At 41.0% G+C, this 9062-nt stretch overlaps 1 non-coding gene across 1 annotated transcript; it reads left to right on the top strand.

The window, feature by feature from the left end:
* The first annotated feature begins 6224 nt into the window (after window positions 1-6224).
* trnac-gca lies at window positions 6225-6297 on the top strand. Its single transcript has one exon. It is a non-coding gene; the product is annotated as a tRNA-Cys (tRNA).
* The last annotated feature ends 2765 nt before the right edge of the window (window positions 6298-9062 follow it).

Raw genomic sequence — 9062 nt, 5'->3', positions numbered from 1 at the left:
AGGAAGAGGGTTAACACTTCCAGTCCGAAAATTTCTTTAGGCTGTCCTATCTCCATGGTAAACCTTGAGCCTCATTCTTGCCATACAGGTATTGGAATTATGACGGTGCTGGGCAGTTCAAACAAGACTGTCCTCAATAACCACAGCCACAACTGTAATCAGGACCAATCCAGTGCACCAGCCTTCCCATTTCAACTGACAATGAACTGGTCGGGTCTCTCACTTACTGGAGTAATGAGGGAGGGGGTGGTTTAGGAAAAGGCTTTGAGTGATGTGGAGCGACAGGGACATTCCTTACCGTGAATGTGAGATTTGACGTGGTGAAAGCAAACGCCTAAGGTGCTGAAGTGTCAATAGTTAATTGTTACTTTTGCAAGAGCGTATTGCTAAGGTGGGCAAATTAATTAACATCTCTTCCTTCATGCAGATTTTCACTTCAACATCGAACATCTCTTATTAGGGCTACCTCAAACTCTCTCTATCTGTCCTCAATCACACTTCCCGCAGCCTGGGGTTTTTCAAGGTACGCTCAAGGATCACCAGCCTGTACTTTACCTCAGAACTGTGGTGTTCCCTTAAGCAAATTCTAGATATCACCTATCCCTTAACATGTGCCTAGGTCAGTAATGGAAGAAGTGAATGCTGCCTTAATATGGACATGAACATTCGAGTAATTGTGGCATTGTTAAACCTGCTAATGACACAGCCACCTAGTAAATGCTCACAGTGTGCTACGTGTAGTTGCTGGGATAGCAAGGCTCAAGCACAAACTGTATAATGGAGCTCCATCAGAAGGTGTAGATGGTGAGGAGAATACCAAGTATAGGGGTCTTACAGAATAGCTGTGGATTCAACTGCGGGAATGGGTGTCTTTTATTAGGCATGAAGAGAGACAGAGAGAGAGAGAGAGAGACCCATAGACAGATACACACAATTACAGACAAATGATTCCCCAACCAAGATGTGAACTATAGTCTCAATTTAATGCAAATACCCTGTTTTCTTCATTTAGCTTTAACTTTTTGTTAATGTTATAAAGACCCGATGCCAGTGGAATAATGAATCTCTGCTTTATGATCTTTGGGTTGGCCATGAGTATAAATCTTCTGTTGCAGTTGGAACCTCTCTACCATCCCAAAGTGAACAGGGCTTGTGGAGGCAATTTCTCAATTAGAGCAGGATTTGAGGCTGACATTGGAATTGTGACTCAACTCGGAAAACTTAGCCCGAAGTGCTCGGTTAGCAACATTTGATCAGAATGAATGTCGCCTGACCTGTTGACTATTTCAGCATTTTCTGTAACAACAGAAATTCCAGCATCCAAAGTGTTTTGACCTTGTTCCACTTTAAGCAATGCAGGCTCATTTTAAATTTGTCAGTCACAATATGTTTCAAATCCCTGCTCAGGCTTACGGCCAATCAACATTGATCAGCGCTGGTTGGATGCTGAAATCGCTGTATCAAGCTGATAATGGCATGTTTGTATGCTGCCTGTGTCACAATCAATGGACATGGGTTAATCAGGAGTACAGGCCTGACATCAGTTTGAATTCACTTATCATTAATTCCAATGCAGGTCGCCTGCCAAGTTTGAATAGCTACAGATTCAGAGACTCAATTATTTTGCTGTGAAGAGCAATAATGATGTTGAGTATTTGAGTTTGAACATAAATCTCACAAAGTCACCAACAAGCAAGATTCATGTTTACTTTTATTCTCCTGAAATTTATTTTTCTTTTATGTCTAATAATTGATTCCAACCATACTTATGCTATTTTGATACAGCAGAAACCCATTACAACATGACTGTATGTATTGTAAGTTTGCTTAATGTGCAGGGGCCTCATGGACCCTAAGAGAGACAAATTTTCACTTAAATCTTCATTTAGCTAATTAAAAATAGGAGAAAATGGACATCTTCTTATTGACACAGTCCAGCAGTCTTTATTCTTGTACTCTAACATCTGTGTTACAAAAAAAACCTCTGTTTATGGATAATCCCATCAATGTCAGATTATTCCTCTTTAACTCTGAAGAGGTGTCACTTCTAATACTATTCTATAATACCACTCTACACCTTCATCAGTCTACTAGGGTAGCGCAGTGGCTCAGCGGTTAGCATTTCTGCCTCTCAGCACCAGGAACCCGGGTTTGATTAGACTCTTGGGTGGCTATGTGGAGTTTGCACATTCTCCCCATGTCTGTGTGGGTTTGCTCCGGTTTCATCCCCCAGTCCAAAGATGTGCAGATTAGGTGGATTGACAATGCTAAATTGCCCATAGTGTCCAGGGATGTGCAGGCTAGGTGGGTTAGTTATAGGAAATGTAGGGTTACAGGGATAGGGTGGGGGGCTGAGGTTGGATCTGGGTGGGCTGCTCTTTGGGGGGTTAGTGCAGACTTAAAGGGATGTATGGTCTCTTTCTGCACTGTAATGATTCTACTAAAAGACAAGCAAGAGACTAGGGGAAAGGGCATAACAGTTCAAGGATAATTGCAAAAAAAAAAATTACTGCTCTAACTTTCTAAACTGGAATCTGTTGATTCTATTACTGCTGCAGAAAAGAGGAGAGAGATTTATTATCCTGAAGTACTACAGTCATGAAGCACCTTCCAGTCTTTTTCCCCTTACTTAGCTCCAAGATGGATGGCCAGAGCTGAACAATAGTATCAAGACATGAGTCTGGCCATAATATAACTAAAAGCATAGAATAGATAACAGTTGTAATGCCATTATGCATCTGATGACATTTAAAATGCACTTAACCTTTGTTTTCATCATTATTAATGTTATTTAACTCCTTACTACAAATACGCCTTTGATTATTTTTTCCTTTGCAAAAAGACAAAAGTCGATAATATTACAGTTTAATTTTTAATTATGTCTGAAATTGTTTAAATCGCCAGGAGCTGCATCAGTTAGTGAAGGCAAAGAAAAAAAACAAATGACTCATTAAAATCATATCATATCTCAAAACTTGAATATTTGTACTTGCAACCTTTATAATAGGATTTTCTATTTTGTGTTCTTGGCTCCATTCCTGGAGATATAGAGAAACATCAGTAATGACCTTGCTTGGTATTGTAGTTTCAAAATGGGATATCCAGATCAAACAGTAGACTTATGTTTCAGGGCACTCTGAAGAAAGTTGATTGATGATCTGAACAGGTGAGGGGGTTTGCCATTTGTAATTTTAGACACCATCAAGGATGAACATGATGCCAAAACAAGATGATCAAATTGCATCAATTCTTTTGGAGATTCTTATCATTTGCTTTGTCCAAAATTATCATTCTTTATTTGGAGGAGATGGGCATAGTTGAGTCTCAAGATTATAAAATGTCAATACTAATAGTGCATCCTCATAATATTCCTTGAAATTACATGTAATGTAAGATAAATCTAACAACTGTTAAAACCTCAACAGTACACTTGTTAGGGCAACTGAAAACCATTACATATGCTCCACTCTTCAATCCTAAAATCATCTTGCTGTCTTGAACTGACTCTGAATTATATCTCTAGAATATTACACTAACTGCTGAGGTGCTATAATGTACTATGGCATGAATGAAGCATATGCTTTTCGAAAGGTTTGATTCGAAAACCATTTAGCCAATAATCAAAGCATTGTTCTTTTCCACAAAGTACATAAGGAACAAAATTTGGCTTCATAGTGCCTATATCTTCAACTTTCAGGTGCTATTTTGAATGTAAAATGACATCCACTCCTTGGCTGCACAGTCGCAAAGCAGATTTAACCAAATGCCACGATGGTGAGGATATTACTATGGATATTAGTAATGTGTGCTGAAAAGCATGCTAAGTAACAGATAATGATGAGTCAGTGTGTTGTACTAATTCGATGTAAGCCATGTTTAACTTCAATGTTCCTTTGCTTTAGCATGTGCAGCTGAACATATGTTCAATAGAAGAGGGATGCTGCCAGTGCTATTTAAAGAAACCATCAGCTACTTTCAGGTTAGTGGCTGATTGATTTTGACTGGCTGTTGTTGAATTTGTAGAGAGAGTGCCGTCAGAAAAGAAGAACATAAGGAACAAAATCAAGCATAGATGGCCACTCGACCCTGCTTCATTATTTGATACTTTATGCTGATAAGATCTTCAGTCGTCTCAGAACCGTGAGTTAGAAGGAATTTGGGGATTTATGTATTCATACTAATCAATTAAAACCTTCTAACTGGTTAAAGATTTAATAGCATCTCAGGTTTGTTTAATACATCCTGATCAGTGGTGTGTGACCCTTTGATTTTTTGCTTATAAATTCTGTATCTGATACTATCTCTCTTACTAACACCTGAAGAAGGAGAGAGGCTCTGAAAGCTTGTGTTTTCAAATAAACCTGTTGGACTATAACCTGGTGTCATGTGATTTCTGACCTTGTCCACCCCAGTCCAACACCAACACCTCCACGTTATGGGACAATCATGACTGACCTTGGGCTTCAATTCTGTTTACTCACCCACTGCATACCTCTTGATCTCTGAGACATTAAGAATCTGTCTGTCTCTGCCTTTTGAGTGACAGGGCATTCACAATCTTCTGGGGAACTCCAAAGATTCACAATCTTTGAATAAAGGAATTTCTCCCCATCTCAGTCCAAAATGATTTTCCCCTTTATCCTGAGATTTTATTTCCATGTTTTTAGATTCTCTATCCAGAGGAAGCAACCTGTTAATGTCTATACTGTCAAGACACTTCAGAATATCAAAAATAAAAGCAATACAATAAAATAAATATCCCATCACTTAGAATCTCATCATAGGATAACCTTCTCGTTCCAGTTCCGATCTGCTGTGCGTTTGCCATATTGTATCCAGGTATATGCTTCCTTAAATATGGAGAACAAAACTGCTCACAGTATTTCAGGTATGGTCTCGTCAAAGCCCTTAGAATTCCAGTGAGACTTCTTTATTCTCATACTGCAATCCTCTTGTAATTAAAGTCACATTGCTATTTGCCTTCCTAATGGTTTGCTGTACTTGCATGCTAACTCTCTAGTATTTCTGGTAACAGCATACCCAGCTTGGGCTGGCAAGTGGCAAGTAACATTTGCACCAGACAAATACCAGGCAAATGACCACCTCCAGTAAGAGACAATCTAACCACCACACTTTGACATTCAACAGTGTTGTCATCACTGAATCCCCCACTATCAACATCCTGAGGGTTATCATTGACCAGGAACTCAACTGGACTCGCCACATAAATACAGTGGCTACAAGAGCAGGTCAGAGGTTAGGAATACCACAGCAAATAACTCACCTCCTGACTCCCCAGAGCCTCTCTGCCATCTACAAGGTGCAGGTCAGGAGTGTAAGGGAATACTCCCCACTTGCCTCTTGAGTACAAGAGTTGGCAGGTCATGTTACAGTTGTAAAGGACTTTGGTTCAACCACATTTGGAATACTGCGTACAGTTCTGGTCGCCACATTACCAATAGGATGTGGATGCTTTGGAGAGGGTGCACAGGAGGTTCACCAGGATGTTGCCTGGTATTGAGGGCGCTAGCTATGAAGAGAGGTTGAGTAGATTAGGGTTATTTGTTGAGGGGGGAACCTGATTGAGGTCTACAAAATCCTGAGAGGTATAGACAGGGTGGATAGCAAGAAGCTTTTTCCCAGAATGGGGGACTCAATTACTAGGGGTCACGATTTCAAGGTGAGAGGAGAAAAGTTTAAGGGAAATATGCGTGGAAAGTTCTTTACGCAGAGGGTGGTGGGTGCCTGGAACGTGTTGCCAGCAGAGGTGGTAGAGGTGGACACGATAGTGTCATTTAAGATGTATCTTGACAGATACATGAGTGGGCAGGGAGCAGAGGGATACAGATCCTTGGAAAATAGGTGACAGGTTTAGATAGAGGATCTGGATCGGCGCAGGCTTGGAGGGCCGAAGGGCCTGTTCCTGTGCTGTAATTTTCTTTGTTCTTTGTTCTTTGTTCTTGCTCTTTGCCAACACAACTCAAGATGCTTGACACCATCCAGGACAAAGCAACCCACTTGATTGGCACTATACCCACAAATTTCCACACCCTCCACCACCAAAGTTCAGTAACAACTGTATCACACTCAAAGAAAAGACATACAATAGAACAAATATAGGTGGCATATCAAAACATTGGACAGTGCAAAGAATTACTGAAAGACTAATAAAGAGGGAAAAATTAAACTACGAGAGAAAGATAACCAAAAATTTAAATGCCTACAGGGGTATAGCTCAGTGGTAGAGCATTTGACTGCAGATCAAAGGGGTTCCCAGTTCAAATTTGGGTGCCCCCTATATATAGGTATCTTGACTCTATTTTAGAAAAGACGAGTTAACAAAATAAATTCTGAAGAAGAGCCATACTGGATTTGAAAAATTAACTGTGTTTCTCTCTCCACAGTTGCTGTCAGTCCTGCTAAGTTTCTCCAGCATCCTCTATTTGATTAGCAAAGTAAGTGCTGGTCCGAGGGGAAATAAGTTTGGGGTATCGGTAAATGACAATAAACAGAACAGTCAAATTGAACACACATTTTGTATCAGTCCTTGCCACTGAAGGTACAATAGCACCCTGGAAACAACTATAAATCAGGAAATAAAGGGGAGGGAGGAACTCAGGAAAATTACAATTACCAAGGAAGTAGTACTGAGTGAATTGTTGGAGTTGACAAGCTCCCATGTCCTGACGGATTTCATCCCAGGTTCCTAAAAGAAGTAGCTAGTGAAACAGTTGACATGTTAGCTTTAATTTTCCAAAACTCTTTAGATTTGAGGAAGGTTCTTGTAGACTGGAAAGTAGCTGAAGTAACACCTTTATTCAAAAAGGAAGAGAGATACAAAACAGGAAACTACAGACTAGTTGCAGCAACTGCAGAACTGTATAACCTAAGGGGAGGTGATGGCCTCATGGTATTATCACAAAAGTATTAATGCAGAGACCCGGGTAATGTTCTGGAGGCCTGGATTTAAATCCCGCCATAGTCAATGGTGAAGCTTGAATTCAATAAAAATCTGGAATTGATGATCGTGAAACCATTGCCGATTGCTGATGTTGCTGTTACAGATACTGTGGGGAAAGCAATGACGCCTTTATTTTGATGATGGGCATATAGTTGTGTTCAAATAGGGCCTGCTGTTATTCACTCACTGGAGTGCAAATCTCTCATTACTGCTGATGCGCTAGTCCTCCTCTTCCAACGGCCACTCCTGCTGGTACTAAAGGTCCTGCTGGTGATATTGGTGTTGTTGGTGACCATGTGGTAATTAATTTCTGGTCTGTAGGAACATGATATAAGAAGTACCTGTGCTACTCTGATTGCTCAGAGCACCCACGTTGCAGATCAGAATTTGGAAGTGGGAAAGTCTCCCGACGACATGTTTAGAATTACCAAAGAGGCTGTGTAAAGTAAGCCCTGTCTATTAAAAATCTGGATAAAGTGTTTCACAAAAGTAATTAGCAAAGCAACCGTGAATACTGGTAATTTATTGGCTGTGACTCTCTTCACCAACCCACACCAACCACCACCCCCACCCTCCAAACCCGCCCCCACGCCCATCGCCTCCCTGTCTTTACCTTGCTTTCACTGGTGAGTCCCAGAAACCCAGGATCCTCTGGAGCCAATGTTAAGCTGCAAGCCAGTGTGATTTCATATTCAAGTAATGACATATTGAAACTGACAGCCTGTCTCTCCCTATGAGCTAATACATAGCCTGGCACATTGGAGTGAAATGTAAAGCCTACGGATTACAGCAGGTTTACCAACATACTCACGTTTTCCTTGGATTTTACCCCCTACTTGCACCAAAACCCAAGGGCTCTCCAACATTAATTTTCACTTTCTCTTGCTGAAAAATCTATGGCATGTTTGTAAATCACAGTTAAATATCGTCTCTGCCATTTCTAACGTATTGTAAAGCCCACAAGTTCAGTGTGAAGTGTACATCCTGGAAGTACTTTCATAATATTAATATGCAGGCCTTGTTAACAGAATGAAATGTGTGGGCCCTTGTTCACTTCGGAAATTGAAAAGTGACTGTTCACTTAGAATTGTGTGTAAAAACCGCTGGCTGGAATTTTACCAACAGCATCAAAATTCTGATGTTGGGACTGAAAGACAATGAAATCACTGCATGCACATGCGGTGGAAACGTGAATATGATAATCTTGGGGCTGGCACTTAACAATTGGTCACAGGAACGCACAAGTTAAGATGTGGATGGAAGGAAGTCAGTCAAGTTGGCATAGTCTTACCAGACCATGGGGCTGCTCTTTCTTTAAAGAGAGAGATAACTAGTGGCAATTTAATCTGAGGACCACCATATCTCAGGAAAGGAGAAAGATTGAGAGGGAGAGTCCATCATGGTAACCTCAACTGGTGATGGGAATTGAACCCCACACTGTGGGCATCACACTGTTTCACAAACCAACCATCCAGCCCAACTGAGCTAAACTCACACCCCATGGGAGGAAGTACCCAGTATATAGGAGAAGAGAACTCACTAAGTGAGAGAAAGATCATGGGCTGGGGGTGAAACTCATGCTGAACCGGACTGCAACTGGACTTTGAGTCCTATGAATTCTGTCACAAAAAAAGAAATTGCTGGAAAATCTCAGCAGGTCTGGCAGCATCTGTGGACAGAAATCAGAGGTAACATTTCAGGTTTAGTGACCCGAAACGTTAACTCTGATTTCTTTGCACAGATGCTGCCAGACCTGCTGAGTTTTTCCAGCAATTTCTGTTTCTGATTTCCGACATCCGCGGCTCCTTCAGTTTTTAATGAGTTTGGCTGTATCTCTGGCGTTCTCACGTGCCAAGCTCCATTGGAAGACTGGCATCATCTTCCCAGTGGGATGATGGACCTGCACACCATCACTGCCTCCAGTTTGTCTCCAGTGCGCTGACAAACTTCTTCCATTTACTATAACCTCAACCATGAAATGTGCTGCCTGCAGCATCTTAATTGGTGTTTAGGTTTTCTCTGTTTGATTGACAATGTAGTGTCAGCAGTCTAGATTCAACTGTATTATGCACAGTGATCCACTCATCATACAGAAAAAGAA

This window comes from Rhincodon typus, chromosome 6 (assembly GCF_021869965.1).
Source record: "Rhincodon typus isolate 14 chromosome 6, sRhiTyp1.1, whole genome shotgun sequence".
In the NCBI taxonomy this organism is placed as follows: domain Eukaryota; kingdom Metazoa; phylum Chordata; class Chondrichthyes; order Orectolobiformes; family Rhincodontidae; genus Rhincodon; species Rhincodon typus.
The sequence above is the reverse complement of the archived record's forward strand: the minus strand, read 5'-3'. Positions and strand labels throughout refer to the sequence as shown.